Genomic DNA, 20,998 nt, shown 5'->3' with positions numbered 1-20,998 from the left:
GATGTGGTAGGGGGTTATGGAAGGGATTTTGGGGTTAGGTTCAGTAGTGAGAAGAGCAAAGTAATGATAGTAAATAGGTCAGAGGATGAGAGAGAAACAACTTGGAGTCTGGAAGGGGATGAGTTGGAACAGACGGAAGAATACAAGTATCTAGGGGTGTGGATGGAGGTAAATGGATGCGGCAGGGCCAAGAATGTAAAGATAAGTATGGCAAACCAGTGGGTAGGCCGTTTAGGGAGTGCAGCGAGGATGAGAGCGAGCAAGTATGATGTCATCCGTGAGGTTTGGAAGAGTGTGGCTGTCCCGAGCATTATGTATGGAATGGATGTGATGACATGGAACGACAGTGAGATAGAAAAATTGGAAGTGGGGCAGAATAGGGTAGCAAGAATGGCACTGAATGCACCAAGGTTTGCAGCAGTAGAGGCTCTTAGGGGGGACATGGGATGGAGCACGTTTAGGGAAAGATTAGTAAAGGCAACCTTGAGATATAAAGTGAGACTGGAACAAATGGAGGATGCAAGATTAGCAAGGAAAGTATACTTGTGGACTATAAGAGATGGCAAATGGGCGAATAAATGTGGGCGAATGATAGACAGGAATGTTATGCTAAGTAGGTGGGTGTACCGACCCTTTGAAGATAGGCAGAATGTGTTTGAATGGAGAATAACAAACAGAAATGGAGAGGGGTTTGAGTGGGATGTAAGAAAGTGGAAGAATGTGATAGATATGGCAGTTAAAGATGAAGGATTGAGCAAGTGGAAGAATGAGATGGAAAGAAAGGAAACTCTCGACTGGTACAGGGAGAAAGAGGCCCCAAAGTGTGAGGTGTGGTATGAGGGAAGCCTGGGAGGTGATCTTTTCCGTGCTAGAGCGCAGTGTCTGGATGTGAATGCAAGGAACTATAGATGGTCTGAGTCCCGCAGCAAAGTGTGCCAGATGTGTGACAGGGGTGTGGACGAGACTGTGCAGCATGTAGTGCTGGAATGTAAGAAGTATGACAGGGAGAGAACGAAGATGATGCATGTTTCTGAGCGAGATGGGACGTGGAGTAAATGGGAGAACTGGAAGGGAGTGGATGGTGCTGCTGCTGGGGCTCAGTGGAGAGACGAGTGGACGAGTGATTGAAGCAGTGAAAGAGTTCTTGGAAGGCATATGGCGTGCGAGATGTAGGGAATGATATCTTGCCCCGAGAACATAGACTTTCCGCATGTTTTGTTTTCTTTTCACAGGAGCTGCCGATACAAAGGCTTGGCTGGGGAGAAATCCCGAGCCACCTGTGACATCAAGATCAAGACCTACGGTAGAGCAAGAGCAAGAGCAGCAGTGTCGTTTTTCGTGCGAAATAACTCGTTGAAAGATGCTTCACTACACACCAGAAAAAAAACTTATTGCTTTGCCTTATTTTGATGTTATTTGTCCACCTGTGATCTTTATAAGGGTTAATATTGCCTGTAAGGTAATAATACACCAGACACACGAACCATAGATGCAAGAAATGAGGGAAAATAGCGTCTGCCATAATTCTGTCAATAATCAACCATATTCGTTTGTTATTAAGCCTTCCAGTGGTAAAAAATGTTTCTCTGATGTTTGTGCCTTGTATTGAAGACGAAACAGGGTCATAGAACGATAGAAATGACACTGAAATATGGAAAAAAAGGAGAGTTAGACGTGTGAGAGTTATTTCTTAGAGGTTGGCGAAGTTATTCCCTTATTATGACGTCACTCGCCTTCCTATTCCGCCGCGGTGAATTTGCTCCGTCTTGACGCCATTAAGAGTCCTGTCTATTTTATGTGATTTCGTGGGGTTTATCCGCTGTACAGGCACGCCATGCAGATCAAAGAGGTGAGGAATGCCTTGTGGTTGTTTTGACAAGGGTGATAGCGGCGAAAAGTGTGATGAACGTGATCAAAGGGGATTTAAAAGTGTGGGTTGACCGCGGGGCCTTGTGTGAAGATGGCGGCGCGAGTTGGAGTGAGGAAAATATTTGTATATGTATTTTTCTCGTAAACTACAAGGTATACCGAGACGGGGCTTGACGTCATGGTAGATAAGGTCACTATACTTATTGAGGTCAAGCGGTGATGTGGAGAAAAGGCGGAAAATGGCTGATATATGCAAGATAAAGAAACGGCCATCAGCTTAACATGTGAACTTTTATTATCGATACCTAGTAAGCCCTTTGACCTTTACAGAGTGAAGAATTAAGGGGGATTGACCTTATATATTATGAGGTCAGATGAGGCGTGAGTGTCGTAAACAATGAATTAGGTTTAGGGGTGAGCTCTCAAAGGCGACCATGTGACCTTATTTCTGACCTTACCGACACCTATGATATGAAGAATAAGATGCATTGACCTATTACATAAGGTCAAATGAGGCGTGGCTGTCTTAAGTACGTAATAATGGGCATTTAGCGGTCAGGTCCAGCAGGTCAGAAATGGCTCGTCGCTGCTACACGGTAAAGCCACAAATTTTGCCCCTCGGTGCTACTACCGGGTTAAAAAAAAAAAAAGACAACGGGAGGTAATTTTATACAGAAATTTCCAACATCTAACCTATTTTATTGCTATTCCAGAAGTACACCCGATGGCCGGCCCGACCCCATCTCCTTCGGGGGCCAAGTTGTGATTTGCTTGGCAGGAGCCGTGGTGGTGGTGAGTAAACTTCTCTGTTACATTTCCTCAGTGAACATTAAGGTAAATAAAAAAAATAAAAAACTATGGTTGCTAGATTAGGTTAGGGTATTATTCTACTTTCTTCCCAGTCTCACAGCGGTACTTCTCACACTTCCCATTGGTTAGATTACATTATTCTACGCATTTTGAACCCCATTTATGTGCGTCGCAAACTGCTAGAAATGCCGCTAGCGATTTTTGAAAAGTCAGTGGGTATTTGGCGGCCGCCTCGGGGTGTCACGGGGGGGACTGGATTATTATTATTATTATTATTATTATTATTATTATTATTATTATTATTATTATTATTATTATTATTTTTTTTTTTTTTTTTTTTTTTTTTTTTTTTTTTACAACAAAGAACTCACTCTCATTGCACTTGAATCTTTGCCAGGAGCAGGTGACCAGTTGAGGACAAACTTGTGAAACCGAAGCTAATGAAATGTGGTCAGTTTTAGGAACACCGCTCTCCTGTAGTAGCCTGGTGAGGTCTGTCTTCTGGTAGGAAATATACAGTCAAGGGGTTAACAGTCTATCTTTCCTCCAGGGCAACCCGTCGGTACCAACCCCAGCAAGTAGAATTGAAGTGGCAGATGACCTCAAGGCTGACACTCAATGGCTAGGAACTCTCGGCCGATCACAAGCTAGCCAAGGAGGTGGAGGGAGGCTGAATGTCCCACTGTAGCCAATCACAATGCTCGCCATTTTAAGGTTAGTATTCAAGTATCTTATTATTATTTGTATTATTTGTATTATCATTTTCATTATTGTGTTATGTTAGCCAGATTGCAAGGGGCTGTATGTATGTTTATTATCTAAATCACTAGTTCTCAATGTATTGCACTCGTGACCCCTTTACCCAAAAGCTTCAAACTCACTCACGCAAACCATTTCATGTTATATATCAAAGCATTTGTGATCTGTTTATGCAGCATCTATTTTGGGGGGGGTTATATCATGGCAAAAATTTGGCCCGTCGCTGGTACACGGTAAAGCCACAAATTTGCCCCATCACTGGTACACGGTAAAGCCACAAATTTGGCCCGTCGCTGGTACACGATAAAGCCACAAATTTGGCCCCTCGCTGCTCCTGGGTTAAGTTAGGTCTTGTTAGGATAGCCTAGAAAGTTTGAGCAGGTTAGAATAGCTTAGAATTAATTCTTTAAATATATGGTCTTGGCGGAACACTCCTGAGGACATATTCACGATTTTATTGCGTTTTGACGGAGCGCAGGTTTGCCAAACCCCCGGCCACACAGGGAGCGAGCGAGAGCGGCAAGGCGAGATTCTGCGAGCACAGGAAAAGCGAGGCGAGGCGAGAGTTGTCATGGCAGTGTTGATGAGGCTTGAGGCGCTCCACAGGGCGGCCAGCGTTATAACAGTGACATTTGACCCGCAGTCCACAGACAGACCAACAGATGATATTCTGTACGTCATGGCATACACGTGTTAAAATGGCTTTTACAACAGAATAGTATGATGAAGTGCCAAGTGTTCGCATGCATAAGAGGCTCAGTACAACAGTCTGGCAACGTTGGCACTGCCTCAAAGTATAGGCCTGGCTGTATGTATATAGTTATCCACTGAGGAGAGAGAGAGAGAGAGAGAGAGAGAGAGAGAGAGGGTAGAGGAAGAAAAATATGTAAAAAAACAAATATGAGAGAGATTATCTATTAATCATCTTTTATTATACAGCCCTTGATAGAGAGAGAGAGATTTTATAATATTTTACCCCATGCCGTCTTTCCCGGTACAAGACTTTGACAGTGGAAACATAATTGCAAGTTGGTGTTTTTTTTTTCACTGTAAAAACAAAAAGTATGTTGATGTTTACACAGTTAATTGACACCAAACTTGATTTGCAGACACTACCAAACGAAGAAGAGGAGAAGGAGGAGGACTGGGAAGAAGACAAGGAACACAGGAGGAACCCATTGGTGAGTGTTAATTTATTTTTTCTAAAATGGTTAACGAGCAATCAAGCATGTAGGGAATTTTGATAATAAGGAGGGAAAGTGTGCTGCTTTTTTGTTGTTTTGTTAAGTTGTCGAGGGGGAGAAGGCCCCCATTAGATAGCTTACATTATAGCTGGTCTGTTTCGTTAGGGGGGTCCATGGGCACAAGTCCTCTATTAGGGGGTTGAATGGGCGCAGGAGCCCATTAGGTAGCTTACGATATTGTTGGGCTGGTTTAGTTAGGGGGGTCCATGGCTGCAAAGGGGGTTATATACATCCATTTAGACTTTGTGTATCAGATTTAGAGGAAGTAATTCTCTCTCTCTCTCTCTCTCTCTCTCTCTCTCTCTCTCTCTCTCTCTCTCTCTCTCTCTCTCTCTCTCTCTCTCTCTCTCTCTCTCTCTCTCATTGTGTCTGTGTGTGTGTGGGGGGGTTATATACATTTTTTAGACTGTGTATCATTTAGAGAGTAATTCTCTCTCTCTCTCTCTCTCTCTCTCTCTCTCTCTCTCTCTCTCTCTCTCTCTCTCTCTCTCTCTCTCTCTCTCTCTCTCTCTCTCTCTCTCTCTCTCTCTCTCTCGTTGTATGTGTGGGGGGGTGGATATTATATACATTTTTTTAGACTGTGTATTAGATTTAGAGAGGTAATTTCTCTCTCTCTCTCTCTCTCTCTCTCTCTCTCTCTCTCTCTCTCTCTCTCTCTCTCTCTCTCTCTCTCTCTCTCTCTCTCTCTCTCGCTCTCTCTCTCTCTCTCTCTCTCTCTCTCTCTCTCTCTCTCTCTCTCTCTCTCTCTCTCTCTCTCTCTCTCTCTCTCTCTCTCTCTCTCTCTCTCTCTCTCTCTCTCTCTCTATCACATTCTTTTTTTTCTCTGTTTCTCTCTTTCTCCTTCTTTTCCTCTTATTTTTCTTACTTTCTTTTTCTCATTTTATTCTTTTTTTCTCATTGTTTCTTTCTTTCTTTTTCTCTTTCTTTCTTTCTTTCTTTCTTTTATTTTTCTCTTCCTTTTCTTTCTCTTTCTTTTATCATTCTCTTTCTTTCTTTCTCTCTTTCCTTCTTCTGTTTCTTTTTGTGTTTGTCTCTCACTTTCTTTGTGTCTACATATTTTTTTATTCTCTTTTTTTCTCATTATTTCTTTCTCTTTCTCGTTTTCTCTTTCTTTCTATCTTTCCCTCTCTTTCTTTTTCTCTTCCTTTCTCTGTCTCTTTCTGTCTATAATTTTTTCATTTTAATTCTCTCTCTTTCATTTTCTTTCTTTCTCTCTTCTTTCTTTCTTTCTTTCATTATTTCTTTCTTTCATTATTTCTTTCTTTATATGTTTTTTCTTTATCTTTCTTTCTTACTTTGTTTCTCTTTATTTCTTTTGACTGAGCTCAGATTTAGTAATAAATAGTATTAGATGATAAGTTCATTCTTGTATAAAGACATTTAACAGGTACTATACTGATTGTAGAAAGGAAACAAGTGAGGGGCACAAACTATGGGAAAATTATGTTTCTCTAAGAATTGAAACAAACAAACAAATTGGAGGTTACTACTGCTGGCAAATGAGGCGGAGCAGTGAAGGTGTGAACCCTCATTAGGCGGGGATAGGAAGGGGAGGAGGAGGAGGAGGGAACAGATGGAAGGCATGGAAGGAAAGAAAAAAGAGAGAGAGAGAGAGAGAGAGAGAGAGAGAGAGAGAGAGAGAGAGAGAGAGAGAGAGAGAGAGAGAGAGAGAGAGAGAGAGTCACCTGTCCTCAGGGGGTGACCTCACTATCTCATCAGAAGAAATTTTTGTGCTGTTAACACGAGGAGGGGCGGGTAAGGCAGGCAGGTGAGGTGGCTATGGACGATGAATTGGTAAAAATTTGAAAAGATTATAAAAACCCAGAGAGGCCAGCTCAGGTAAAGGCATGTAAAGTGTGTGCAAGGCTTGCAGAAGAAGGTGTGCCTACTCCTGCACCCTCACGTGGAGTCGTCAGACTTGCAGAGAAAAAGAAGAATGAAGTAAAACCACTTCTGAAGGAAGAGAAGGACTTTTGTCTTCTCTTTGATGGCAAATGTCTGTTAAAACAGGAATACCAAGTGCTCTGGGGGCTTCGTGGTGCAGTGGTTAGCACACTCGGCTCAATCGAGAGAGCCTGTGTTCAATTCCCAGATGGAGTGGAAAAATTTGGGCGGCTTTTCCGATACCCTACGTAGCCCCTGTCCACCCAGCAGTGTACCAGGTATTAATCGGGGGTTGTGTCCTGTCTCCTGGGGTCTGTTCCCTTCTCCTATAATTCCTTCCCCTTCTGTCTCTCTCCGGCATATGACCACAGATGTTGTGTCCCGTCTCCTGGGGTCTGTTCCCTTCTCCTATAATTTCTTCCCCTCCTGTCTCTCTCCGGCATATGACCACAGATGTTGTGTCCCGTCTCCTAGGGTCTGTTCCCTTCTCTTTTAATTCCTTCCCCTTCTGTCTCTCTCCAGCATATGACCACAGATGTTGTGTCCCGTCTCCTAGGGTCTGTTCCCTTCTCCTATAATTCCTTCCCCTTCTGTCTCTCTCCGGCATATGATCACAGATGTTGTGTCCCATCTCCTGAGGTCTGTTCCCTTCTCCTTTAATTCCTTCCCCTCCTGTCTCTCTCCGGCATATGATCACAGATGTTGTGTCCTGTCTCCTGGGGTCTGTTCCCTTCTTTAATTCCTTCCCCTCCTGTCTCTCTCCAGCATATGACCACAGATGTTGTGTCCCGTCTCCTAGGGTCTGTTCCCTTCTCCTATAGCTCCTTCCCCTTCTGTCTCTCTCCGGCATATGACCACAGATGTTGTGTCCCGTCTCCTAGGGTCTGTTCCCTTCTCCTATAATTCCTTCCCCTCCTGTCTCTCTCCAGCATATGACCACAGATGTTGTGTCCAGTCTCCTGGGGTCTGTTCCCTTCTCCTTTAATTCCTTCCCCTCCTGTCTCTCTCCAGCATATGACCACAGATGTTGTGTCCCGTCTCCTAGGGTCTGTTCCCTTCTATAATTCCTTCCCCTTCTGTCTCTCTCCGGCATATGATCACAGATGTTGTGTCCCGTCTCCTGGGGTCTGTTCCCTTCTCCTTTAATTCCTTCCCCTCCTGTCTCTCTCCAGCATATGACCACAGATGTTGTGTCCTGTCTCCTAGGGTCTGTTCCCTTCTCCTATAATTCCTTCCCCTTCTGTCTCTCTCCGGCATATGACTACAGATGTTGTGTCCCTTCTCCTATAATTCCTTCCCTTCCTGTCTCTCTCCAGCATATGACCACAGATGTTGTGTCCTGTCTCCTGGGGTCTGTTCCCTTCTCCTTTAATTCCTTTCCCTCCTGTCTCTCTCCAGCATATGACCACAGATGTTGTGTCCCGTCTCCTAGGGTCTGTTCCCTTCTCCTATAATTCCTTCCCCTTCTGTCTCTCTCCGGCATATGATCACAGATGTTGTGTCCCATCTCCTGGGGTCTGTTCCCTTCTCCTTTAATTCCTTCCCCTCCTGTCTCTCTCCAGCATATGACCACAGATGTTTTGTCCCGTCTCCTAGGGTCTGTTCCCTTCTCCTATAATTCCTTCCCCTTCTGTCTCTCTCCGGCATATGACTACAGATGTTGTATCCCATCTCCTAGGGTCTGTTCCCTTCTCCTATAATTCCTTCCCCTCCTGTCTCTCTCCAGCATATGACCACAGATGTTGTGTCCCGTCTCCTGGGGTCTGTTCCCTTCTCCTTTAATTCCTTCCCCTCCTGTCTCTCTCCGGCATATGACCACAGATGTTGCGCTGCCCACTTAACAAAACTTTCCAACCAAGTGCTCTGCCTCAAAAGTGCATCTTGAGAAATTAGACTTGGAGTTGCAAGGTGCAAAAGTGGATCTTCTGAAGATGTATTGTGTCATCATGCACATGAGAAAATTACTGAAGAAGATAATGAATGCCTGGTCAAGATGATAATGTGTGACATGGTTGCCGCAAACACTGGACGATGAGTTGTTGTCGTTGTGAGAATACAGAGAAGGATGGTTGGAAAGGGTTTACAATGGGTGTCAGCATATTGGACAGAATATTGAGGCACAGTCTGGGCTTTTACGATTCTAAGACGACCGACCACTAAACCAAGTCTTAACTACAAGTTCATGAACTGTTGCAAAACTACAAAGAAGAACTACAAACTGAGTAGTACAAGGCAGAGACAGCAATGGAGGGAGGACTTCAAGTGTATGCAAGGCAACATTACAAGAAGCATTCCTGGTTATCAAGTGGAGGAAGCTGCCTTCAGTGCCCCTCCAGTAGGGCTCCCCACTTTTTGCTACCATCATGGCGCACTATTGTGGAGGCTCCAGCATGCCACAACTAGCCTGGGGCACTGAGCAAGGACTGTGACCACCTCCTCCTCAGCATAACCAAGTTGGTTTGCTGACTGGCCTGTATTCTGGGACAGAGAGTGCTGGGGGGGAAGAAGGGATTATGAAAGAGCAGAGAGAGAATGGAGGAAGGGAGAGAGGAGGGAGGAAGAGAAGAAAGGGATTATGAAAGAGGAGAGAGAGAAGGGAAGGGAAAAAGGATAAGCAGAGAAAGGAAAACAGGGAGGAAGGGAAAAAGAAGAAGGGACTGTGAACGAGGGGAGAGGAAAACAGGGAGGAAGGGAGAGAAGGGAGTGAAAAAAAGGGAAAACCAGAGAAAGTAAAAACAGGAGGGAAGAAGAGAGAAAGAAAAGGGAAAAGAAGGCATTGTAAAGGAAGAAAAGGGAAAATGTTTACTACTACTACTACTACTACTACTACCACCACCACTACAACTACTACTACTGCTACTACTACTACCACTTCATTATAATGGTCACTATTGCTATCCACACCATGCCTTGTTCCATTGGTCTGTCTTGCCCCGTACAGAGACTCATATTCTGGGGTTATTAACATGCTGACAGATGTGTGTGTGTGTGTGTGTGTGTGTGTGTGTGTGTATGTGTGACTGGCAGAGCGGTGATTTTTTATTAAAGAAAATTCTCCTGAAGACAGTGATTATCAAGAGGTTAGAAAGGAAAGGAGGGAGGGAGGGAGGCAAACAACTAGACTGATAAAAAGGGAGAGAAAAAATGGAGGAAACACTGAGTAGAGGAAAAGGAAGGAGGGAAAGGAAAGAGAAGGTTAAGGAAGGGAAGAAAAGAAGATGAACGGAAGGGAAAGGAAGAGAAAGAAAGGAGATGAAGGGAAGGGAAGCAAAGGGATTGGAAGGGAAACAAAGGAGATGAAGGGAAGGGAAGGGAAACAAAGGAGATGAAGGGAAGGGAAACAAAGGAGATGAAGGGAAGGGAAGGGAGTGAAGGGAAATAAAGGAAATGAAGGGAAGGGATTGGAAGGGAAACAAAGGAGATGAAGGGAAGGGAAGAGAAGCGAAGAGAAGAAAAAATATATAAGATGAAAAACTGTGAGGTATTAAAGTGTCTGGCCATGAAGGGGAGGAAGTTTTGATACAGAGTTTGCAGCCAGGAACACTTTGTACTGCAAACACACACACACACACACACACACACACACACACACACACACACACACACACACACATCAACTGGAATGTTTTCAAGATGCCCAAATACCACAATGTTGTTTTAAATTTGTAAGTTTGGCCAGGAAAATGTTTAAAAATATGACCCTGTGTCTTGGGAAGCATCTGACCCCGACCCCTGAAGTGACCCTCCGGTGGTAGTGGCTGTGTGGAAGGAAGGAAGGAAGGAAGGAAAGAAGGAGAGTTGAAAGGAATTTATTATTATATGTAAAATGTATCTTAAGGTTTACACAGAGCAGTGACTCCTTACTTGAATTACAGAGAGAACAACAAGAAGAAGAGGAAGAGGAGGAGGAGGAGGAAGAGGAAGAAGAGGAGAACACAGGAATTCCTTGGTACGTGTTAATATATTTTCCTCTATTTCTTTTCCATTTATCAATATTTTCCTTGTGTCTTTGTTTTCCTGTCTTCATTTTCTTTCTGTAATGGACTGTTCTGAGGGAAGGAAGGAGGGAGGGAGGGAGAGGAAAGGAAGGAAGGAAGGAAGGAGCAATGGGAAGGGAAAGAAGGGAGGAAGGGAAAGAATGGAAGGAAGGAGGGAGAGAAAGAAGGAATGAAGGAGGGAGGGAGGAAGAAATGATGGAGGGAAGGAAGGAAGGAAAAGGATAGGAAGGAAAGGGAAGGAGAGAAGGAAGGAACAGAGAGAGAAAAGAACATTGAATAATGGGAAGAGCAGTAATGAATGAATGAAGGAAGGAAGGAAGGAAGCTCAGTAAGAATGTATCAATTTGTAACGTCACTAACATGGCATCATTTTTTTTTTTTACTTAACACAGAAGTAGCAATTAACAGGGGAAGGAGAGGTCACCTTCCTTCCTTCCTTCCTTCCTCTCTTCCTCCAGTATGTATGTATGTAGGAGGGTAAGGGAAGGGAAGGAGGGAAAGAGAAGGGAGAGAGAGGAAGGGAGGAAGGAAGGGAAGGAGAGAGAGAGGTCACCTTCCTTCCTTCCTTCAGTATGTATGTATGTATGTAGGAGGGGAAGGGAAGGGAAGGGAAGGAAAGGGGGAATGGAGGGAGAGGAAGGAAGGAAGGGAAGCAGGGAGGAAAGGATGGAATGAAGGAAGAAAGGAAAGGAAAGGCTTCTTAAAAATGAGTTTCTCAGGTATTTGGTACAGAATTAGGGTCAAACTACAACCAGGGCCATTAAAACTACCCCTGGAAATGCACAAAGCTCTCATGAAAGGCTTCTTAAAAATGTGTTTCTCAAGTATATGATACAGAATTAGGGTCAAACTATCACCAGGGCCATTAAAACTACCCCTGGAAATGCCCACAACTCTCATGTAAGCCTCCTTAAATATGTGTTTCTCAAGGATGTGGTACAGAATTAGGGTCAAACTATCACCAGGGCCATTGAAACTAGCCCTGGAAATGCCCACAACTCTCATGAAAGGCTTCTTAAATATATGTTTCTCAGGTTTGTGGTACAGAATTAAGGTCAAACTATCACCAGGGCCATTAAAACTACCCCTGGAAATGCCCACAACTCTCATGAAAGGCTTCTTAAATATATGTTTCTCAGGTTTGTGGCACAGAATTAGGGTCAAACTACAACCAGGGCCATTAAAACTACCCCTGGAAATGCTCACAGCTCTCATGAAAGCCTTCTTAAATATGTGTTTCTCAAGGATGTGGTACAGAATTAGGGTCGAACTACAACCAGGGCCATTAAAACTACCCCTGGAAATGCTCACAGCTCTCATGAAAGCCTTCTTAAATATGTGTTTCTCAAGGATGTAGTACAGAATTAGGGTCAAACTATCACCAGGGCCATAGCCATAAAACTACCCCTGGAAATGCACAAAGCTCTCATGAAAGCCTTCTTATAAATGTTTTTCTCAGCTATGTGGTACAGAATTAGGGTCAAACTATCACCAGGGCCATAAAGCTAGCCCTGGAAATGCCCACAACTCTCAAGAAAGTCTTCTTAAATATATGTTTCTCAGTTATGTGGTACAGAATTAGGGTCAGCCTATCACCAGGGCCATAAAACTACCCCTGGAAATGCCCACAACTCTCATGAAAGGCTTCTTACATATGCATTTCTCAGGTATATGGTACAGAATTAGGGTCAGACTACCACCAGGGCCATAAAACTACCCCTGGAAATGCACAAAGCTCTCATGAAAGCCTTCTTAAAAATGTTTTTCTCAGCTATGTGGTACAGAATTAGGGTCAAAGTATCACCAGCGCCATAAAGCTAGCCCTGGAAATGCCTATGAGAGCCTTGTCCCCTATGTAAAGTTGTGTGGTGAAGTGTTTAGTAGTATGAGGCAGCAACACTGAGGCAGCCTTGTGTGTGGGCAGGGTTTGGCTCAACACCCACCAGCTCTTGTTCTTATCAGTCCGCCTGTTTGAAAAGCCTCCCGGCCTGGGGGACTGTTTTGTGACCCCAGTGATGGTCACTACAACCATGCCTAAATGTTGTGGTGTTGTAAGTGATGTAATGTTGGGGTAAGGAATTTTATTAGAAGCACGATAATGAGGGACAATTACTGTCCATTACAACTTGTCTAAATCTGAATAACTTATCGCAAGACTTGGCCATAAAGTTCACTGAACATTACAAATTAAAACCAAAATTATATACTTGTATTTAATTACTCACTTATTTTTAAATGATCTTTTGGCATCAAAGAATGTAAAGTTACAAAAGGTCGTTTTAGACTTACAATGGAGGAAGAAATAATAGTGTATGTGTGTGTGATGAATGACCTAAAAGTTCTCTGTACTGACACTTGAAATGGATTAATTTCCTTAAAATGGTCGTCATGAATCTTGGAATTAGTTTAATTATTACATTTTCTTGATTTTCCCTCTCATGGTACTTTTTTCAACACTATTACTGAACTTACTTCAAAGGTTAATCAATTAATTTGCTATAGCCGGAATTAAAAAAGATTAATAATGAGGGAAGGACAGTGTGTGGACAGACTCCTGGGCCATCTCAGCACTCAGGCAGAACACATTGGACAAGGCTTTCCCAGGAGCTGTGGGAGGCATTTCCAGGGGTAGTTTTATGACCCTGTTGGTAGCGTGACCCTTCTGCTGTACCATGAACCTCTATAGAACACACTTGACAAGCCTTTCCCAGGAGCTATGGGAGGCATTTCCAGGAGTAGTTTTATGACCCTGTTGGTAGTGTGACCCTTCTTCTGTACCAGGAACCTCTATAGGACACATTTGACAAGCCTTTCCCAGGAGTTGTGGGCCTTTCCAGGGATAGTTTTTTGACCCTGGTGGTAGTGTGACCCTTCCTCTGTACCTTGAACCTAAGAAACACACATTTGACAAGGCTTTCCTAGGAATTTGGGGCATTTCCAGGGGTAGTTTTGTGACCCTGTGGTAGTGTGACCCTTCCTCTGTACCATGAACCTAAAGAAACACACATTTGACCAGTCTCTCATAGGGGTTGTGAGCGTTTCCATGGCTAGTTTTGTGACCCTGGTGGTAGTGTGACCCTTCTTCTGTATCGTGAACCTGAAGAAACACACATTTGACCAGTCTCTCATAGGAGTTGTGGGCATTTCCAGGGGTAGTTTTGTGACCCTGGTGGTAGTGTGACCCTTCTTCTGTACCATGAACCTAAGAAACACACATTTGACATGGCTTTTGAGGGAGTTGTGGGAGGCATTTCCTGTGCAATTTTCTGTATTCTGGTGTTGTCAGCGTAAGGCAGCGGGGCTAGTCAGGCAGAGAGAGCAGTGTGAGGTGGTAGTGTGCTGGTTGGCTGTGTTCTGTGGATGGTAGCGTATGGTACAATGATGACTGGTGCCTGAGAAACTGAGCAGATGTAGCCACAGGTCGGATTCAAACTGGGCTGCCCACAACTCCTATGGAAGCCTTGGCAAATGTGTGTTTCTCCAGGTTCACGGTACAGGGGAATGGTCACACTACCACCAGGGTCATAAAACTACCCCTGGAAATGCCCTAAACTCCCTTGAAAGCCTTCTCAAATGTGTGTTTCTTTAGGTTCATAGTACAGAGGAAGGGTCACACTACCACCAGGATCATAAAACTACCCCTGGAAATACCCAAAACTCCCTTGAAAGCCTTGTCAAATGTGTGTTTCTTTAGGTTCACGGTACAGAGGAATGGTCACACTACCACCAGTGCCATAAAACTACCCCTGGAAATGCCCAAAACTCCTATGAAAGCTTTGCCAAATGTGTGTTTCTCTAGGTTCATAGTACAGAGGAAGGGTCAAACTACCACCAGGGCCATAAAACTACCCCTGGAAATACCCAAAACTCCCTTGAAAGCTTTGCCAAATGTGTGTTTCTTTAGGTTAATGGTACAGAGGAAGGGTCACACTACCACAAGTGTCTTATAACTACCCCAGGACATACCCTACACACACTCGCCGCTCCATTCACTCACCAAGAGGGTACTTTCACGAGTCCAAAGTACCTTGATCCACTTCCCATTGTCCAACACTTTATAGTTCTTATCAAAAGTCACCCTGTTCTCACGCCAAGCATCTGCTAGTTAAGTCTTTCTCTTCGGGTGCACCTCCTGAAAGCCCCGGTCCAAGCTCAGACGTTTCCGTACAGTGCCACTATTCATATCAAAAGTTGCCCTGTTCTCACGCCAAGCATCTTTCTTTCTCCTTAAACATCATGTCATTGTACCGTGTGGGGACCCAGCCTCCTGGTACTGAAGGGAAGTGTGCTGTATAGGTTACGTATGTGCGGTTATGGGTATGTGGTACGTAACACAGGGACCTGTTTGGGTGAGCTACGAGTGCGGATCTTTGCTCTCTATCTCCAGAGTCTGTGTAGTCCACTGTAAGTCAGATTATACTGCTTACTGTACCAGGAATTACCTTCTGAATAAAGCCTTGAACGTAATGACGCCGCAGTTTGCTTGTTTGAAAAGCTGTTATGAATGTTTCCCAAGGCCACAGAGAAGGCTAACCGGGTTTTCATGGGTGGTTTAACCGTTCATGGTGCAGAGGGAGTGTAAAACTATCACCAGGGTCACAAAACAGTCCATGAAACCACTAGGATCTATGACGAGAGGCTTTCCAGCTCCTATTATGACTTTTGCAGGGCCGTAGAGAAGATAAATAGGGATTTCATGGGTAATTTTCCCATTCATGGTGCAGAGGGAGTGTATAGCTATCACCAGGGTCACAACACAGTCTATTGAAAGCCCAGGAACTACTTACTATGAGAGGCTTTTTAGCACTCATTAATGACTATTCCCAAGGCCTCAGAGAAGATAATCTGGGTATTTATTGGTAATTTTCCCATTCATAGTACAGAGGGAATGTAAAACTATCACCAGGGTCACAAAACAGTCCATGAAACCACTGTAGGATCTATGACGAGAGGCTTTCCAGCTCCTATTATGACTTTTGCAGGGCCGTAGAGAAGATTAACCAGGTTTTCATGGGTAATTTTCCAGTTGAAGATGCGAGACCATGTTAAACTATCACCAGGGTCACAAAACAGTCCATTGAAAGCCCTGTAACTCCTACCATGAGAGAATTTTCAAGGCGGTGAACTGAGGCGGTTATGTTTAAAAATACTACCAGCTTAATCCCTAAAGGGCGGGAACGTACCATGCAATCGGTTGTCCCTGTACGGAAATGTTGTGACGTCTTCCTGAAAATTGCTCACTTAACATTATCAGTATCACGGCTCTCTCTAACCCAGAAGCTTTGAATATACGAGCATTTGTTTATCCATCCTTCCTCTTCAATCTGCCGCAAACTTGGTGTCTCTACGTCATGTGGTGTGTGTGTTATGACGTTACTGTGACGTTAGGCTGTCAGTAGGTCGTTCTGAGTGCTTAGCTTGGTGTGGCTAATGTCTCTCCCTCTCCATCCACTCTATTTGGTAATTTTTTGTCAAATTTGATCATTTTTTGCAAACCACAAAATTACGTAGGAAATGGGCAGACTGAAAAATGTCACCCGCCCAAGCGAACACATTTGACAGGGCTTTCATAGGAGTTGTGGGCATTTCCAGGGGTAGTTTGATGACCCTGGTGGTAGTTTAACCCTTCTACAGGGGACTTTGTGGTGCAGTGGTTAGCACACTCGGCTCACAACCGAGAGAGCTTGGGTTCGATTCCTGGGCGGAGTTGAAAAATTTGGGCAGCTTTTCCGATACCCTACATAGCCCCTGTCCACCCAGCAGTGTACCAGGCATTAATCGGGGGTTGTGTCCTGTCCCCTGGGGTCTGTTCCCTTCTATAATTCCTTCCCCTCCTGTCTCTCTCTGGCATATGACCACAGATGTTGCGCTGACTGAACAAAACTTTTTAACTTAAATCTTCTACTGTACCAAGAACCTAAAAAAACTCATTCAAACATTGTATTGGTTGTATTAGTGTCATATTCTTAACCCATTTAAGCCGGGAATTAATGATAAACATTTTGTTCCCTGAGTGTGGTTAACTGACATGGCTTTCATAGGAGTTGTGGGCATTTCCAGGGGTAATTTTATGACCCTGGTAGTAGTCCAACCCTTCCTCTGTATCATGAACCTACAAAACACCACAGTTAGAACCTGATTGATCTCCACTTTGTCCTTTGGAAGGAGTTGAAAAGAGAGTCGGAAGCATCTAACGGTCACATTTAAAAAAAATATTGTCCACAGATTTCATAGGAGTTGTGAGCATTTCCAGGGGTAGTTTGATGACCCAGGTGCTAGTTTTAACTTTCTCTTTACCATGAATCTTAAAAAAAGACTCGTGAGAACTTGATTTTTCTCCTTATTGACCTTAGCAAGTAGCTGACATGAGGGGCGGAAGGGTCTGCCTCATAGATCTCAGGAAAGGAAGTTTGAGACGTACCTTGAATCAGCTCCTTGACGACAGTAGACTCCGTGGCTGGCGTTCCTTCCTCCTTGTCTTCCTCAAATTCCAGACTTTCCTCCTCTGTGATGTACCTTTCTCTCTCTCTCAGTTCTAATCATTCCTTTTTTATTTAGTTGTTTTATTTATATATATCCTCATCGTCTGTTTTACTTCCCTTTACTTACCTGAATCTCTCTCTTCTCCGCCTCCTCCTCACTTTCCTCCTCTCATACGTACATCCTTCACGGTAAATCCTTTTCACTGTATAGTATATATAGTTCCATTATTTTCTTGTTTCCTTTCCTCCTCATCAGAGAAATCCTAAGGCACGGTGACCTATTGTTACGTATACTAGAGTACGGTAACACACTGAGAACAGATTACGAGACTTCCAGCCCTCCACTCATCCTATGCAAGGTCTATTTTCCCTTGCTAGTAACTATATCTTGTTCTTCCTTTTCCCCATTGCTAACTAGAACATAATTATTGCTATATTGCTGTTGTCGTGATGACGTACGTTATGAGGGAAAGTGACCCTCCGTCTGCCCCATAAAAGTTTCGTTTCCATTTTGATTCATCCCTTGTTCATCCTTGGAGGAGTAGTCTGTCTTTCCCAGTGCAAATTAGAGTTAAATTGCTATGTTATGATACTAATTGCAAGAGACCCTTCGTACAATTCACACAAGGGTCGCCGTTCCTAATGTCACCTCACTTCTCTGCCGTACGCCTCAAATGTTAGTCTGTGATATGTTATCTGCTTTCTCTTTGTCTAAGGTATTTATGTCCTAGTAATAATCTCATGTCTGTCTTATTTTCTTCTTGGTTGTATATCTAAGGTCTCGTCTTCCTTCGTCTTTGAGTTCTCATTTTTTAGACTACTTGTTGTCACGTCTTTTATTTCATATGTTATTATTGTCTCTTAATTTCCATTGCTTTTTCAATGACTTTTGAGCTCTATATGTATGCAATCTCTCTTCATTTTCTCCTCTTGTAAGTTCCCTTCATCTCTCGTATCTTATATCTCATGTTTATTGCCTTGTTTCCAATCTATATATAATTCTTTTTATATTGTAAGTTGTTTTTTCTGTATGAAAATTAGATTCTCCCTTTAATATATATAGAATTAGCTTTTAAAAAAGATCAAAGCAACTAGATACATCAGCTTACATGGAAACATGGAAACATGGACTAGCAGGCAGCAGAAAGCCTGTTGGCTCATTACTAGGCTGCCTGCGTTCAGTGATTTAATAAATCCGTTTGCCATAGGAGTGGCTTGCAGGGAAGGATTAAAGCACTTGTGTACCTACTCTTGGGGACGTTCAGTTCACACCCGTTGCAGCAAAGTGGCGATCAATGCGTTTCTTGAAGGAGGTGATGGTCTCTGCGCTAACCACTTCTGCAGGAAGGCTGTTCCAGTGGCGAACAATTCTATTCGAGAAATAACTCCTGCCGATGTCGGTATTGCATCGCTTTGCTTGAATTGTTTTTCCGTTGTTTCTTGTTCTCAGGTTAGTTTGTAGCGTGAAGAGTTTGGAGTGATCAACGTTGCTGAGCTTGTTCAGGTACTTAAAGACTTATATCATGTCTCCCCGCAGTCGTCTCTTTTCCAACGTGAAGAGGTTGAGTCGCTCCAGTCGTTCTTCATAGGGTTTCGTCCTCAGTGATGGTATCATCTTCGTGGCGCGGCGCTGTACTCTCTCAAGTAATTCAATGTCTTTCCTGTAATTAGGAGACCAGAATTGCACGGCGTATTCCAGGTGGGGCCTTACCAGCGAATTATACAAGGATAATATAACTCCCGGCGTCTTGTATTCGAAGTTCCTCGATATGAGCCCAAGCATTGTATTGGCTTTCTTACAGGCGGACTTGCAGTGTTTTGTTTGTTTCAAGTCACTGCTGATGGTGACCCCGAGGTCTCTTTCCTCTTGCACAACATGTAGTGGTTCGCCACCCATGTGGTATATGTGGTTGCTGTTTCTGGATCCGATATGCATTACTTTACATTTGGTAGTGTTGAAGGACATCTGCCATTTTTCTGACCAACAAGTGATCTGGTCCAGGTCTCTCTGGATAATTTCGCAGTCTGCCGTCGTGAGGGCCTTCCCACCCACCTTTGTGTCGTCGGCAAATTTTGAAAGATTGGATTTTAACCCTAGTTCTAGGTCGTTGATATATATGATGAAAAGTATGGGTCCCAGCACTGACCCCTGTGGCACTCCACTTGTGACCGGGAGCCACTCGGAGGCCTGTCCGTTGAGTACAACTCGTTGTTTTCTTTCAGTGAGCCAGTCTTTGATCCACGCTGTCAGATCGTCGCCTAATCCCGCCGACTTAAGTTTCTTGAGGAGTCTTTCATGTGGCACTTTGTCAAAGGCTTTCTGAAAGTCTAGATATATAACATCACTGGGGATATGATTATCCCAGTTTTCATAGATACCTTGGTAGAAGTCCAATAAATTGGTTAAGCATGAGCGCTTGTTCCTGAAACCGCGCTGAGCATCGGAAATTATGTTGTTGTCTTCAAGGAACCTAACGAGTTTGTCTCTGATGATCTTCTCGAGGATTTTTCCCGCCACTGAGGTCAAGCTGATTGGTCTGTAGTTAAGGGCCACACTTTTGTCTCCCTTTTTGTAGATCGGTGTTACATTCGCTTGTTTCCAGTCTTTCGGGACTTTGTTTTGTTGTAGTGACAGATTGTAGATGGCGGTGAGTGGCTTGAGGATTTGCTGCTTGAGTTCCTTGAGCAGCCTGGGTGACAAGTCGTCGGGTCCGGTAGACTTGTTTGTCTAGGTACTTTTTCACATCCCGTTCGTCGATTGTATCAATTTCTAGGGGAGTGATTCCCATCGGTGGGGAAGGGCTCTCGGGTACGAACTGGGCATTCTCGACCGTGAACACAGACGCGAAGTTCCTGTTTAGGATTTCGACCATTTGTCTACTGTCCTGTGTTAGTACGTCCCTTTCATCTTTTAGGGGACCGATATTGTTTTTTGTCTTCTTTTTGGTTCTTATATATGTGAAGAACTTTTTCGGGTTGGACTTGGCTTCGCGTGCAATTTGCTTTTCATAGTCGCGTTTACTCTGGCGAATGAGTGTTCTGCAAGCTCTGAGGCTTTGATGGTACTGTTCGCGTGCCTCGTCAGTGCTGTTTTCCTTTAGCAAGTTGTATTTTCTCTTCTTCAAATTAATCGCCTATCGAACTTGGGTACTCATCCATGGTGTGCTTGTGGCATTATTTGTTCTCCTTGTCTTCATGGGAACAGTCGTTCTCTCTACCTCCAGGAGTTTGTTCTTAAAGCCGTTCCACGCGCCGTCCACCGGAGTGAGGTTCATGGGTTCCCAAGTTGTCTGGGTTAGCAGCTCACGAGCGAAGTTAAAATTGGCTTTTTTGTAGTCTGGAATCTTGGACGTGTTTTCGGTGAGTTCATGGTCTGTTCTGATTTTTAGGCGAATTAGGTGATGGTCGCAACTAGGGTTTCCTGTTTTCGGGATTTTATGGCATCCCGGGATTCCGGGAAAAATCCAGACTTTTCCCGGGATCCCGGGATTTCCCGTAGCAGATAATGTGCTCTATTATAATTCGTAAGTGAACCTCAGTTGGACTTTTTTTTTTTTTTTAACGAGCGACTCTTAGAGTATAAAAAACATTTAAGTTTTTCAAAATATTTCCAAGCATAAGACTCAGTACTGGTTGTTGCTTCTGCCTCGTCTGCCATTTTAATGGTTATGTAGAGTCAGATACGTAATTCAGTAAATCACCTGAAGAAGAAAAAAAAAAAACATTCTCTATAATCACTATAAGGATGATGTTCATGTCACATAATCATATCCATGATACAGACCCCATATTTGTAGTCTGTAACACGAAAACTCAATAAAGAACTCACATTCAAAGACACAGATATGACGAATAGGCGACTTATTTTTTGTTTTGTTTTGTTTTTACACTATTATTTATTTACTGGCTCAGCCACCGAAGTAGAATTATGGTTAGAACAAAGAAATTATTA

At 43.6% G+C, this 20,998-nt stretch overlaps 1 long non-coding RNA gene across 1 annotated transcript; it reads left to right on the top strand.

Moving 5' to 3' along the window:
* Nucleotides 1-3,234: 3,234 nt before the first annotated feature.
* LOC126980736 (uncharacterized) lies at nucleotides 3,235-10,507 on the top strand. Its single transcript, XR_007733483.1, has 3 exons — nucleotides 3,235-3,393; nucleotides 4,548-4,619; nucleotides 10,442-10,507. It is a non-coding gene; the product is annotated as an uncharacterized LOC126980736 (long non-coding RNA).
* Nucleotides 10,508-20,998: the final 10,491 nt, after the last annotated feature.

The sequence above is a fragment of the Eriocheir sinensis genome, chromosome 45, assembly GCF_024679095.1.
Source record: "Eriocheir sinensis breed Jianghai 21 chromosome 45, ASM2467909v1, whole genome shotgun sequence".
Lineage (NCBI taxonomy): Eukaryota > Metazoa > Arthropoda > Malacostraca > Decapoda > Varunidae > Eriocheir > Eriocheir sinensis.
This window is presented reverse-complemented; position numbering and strand designations above follow the sequence as displayed.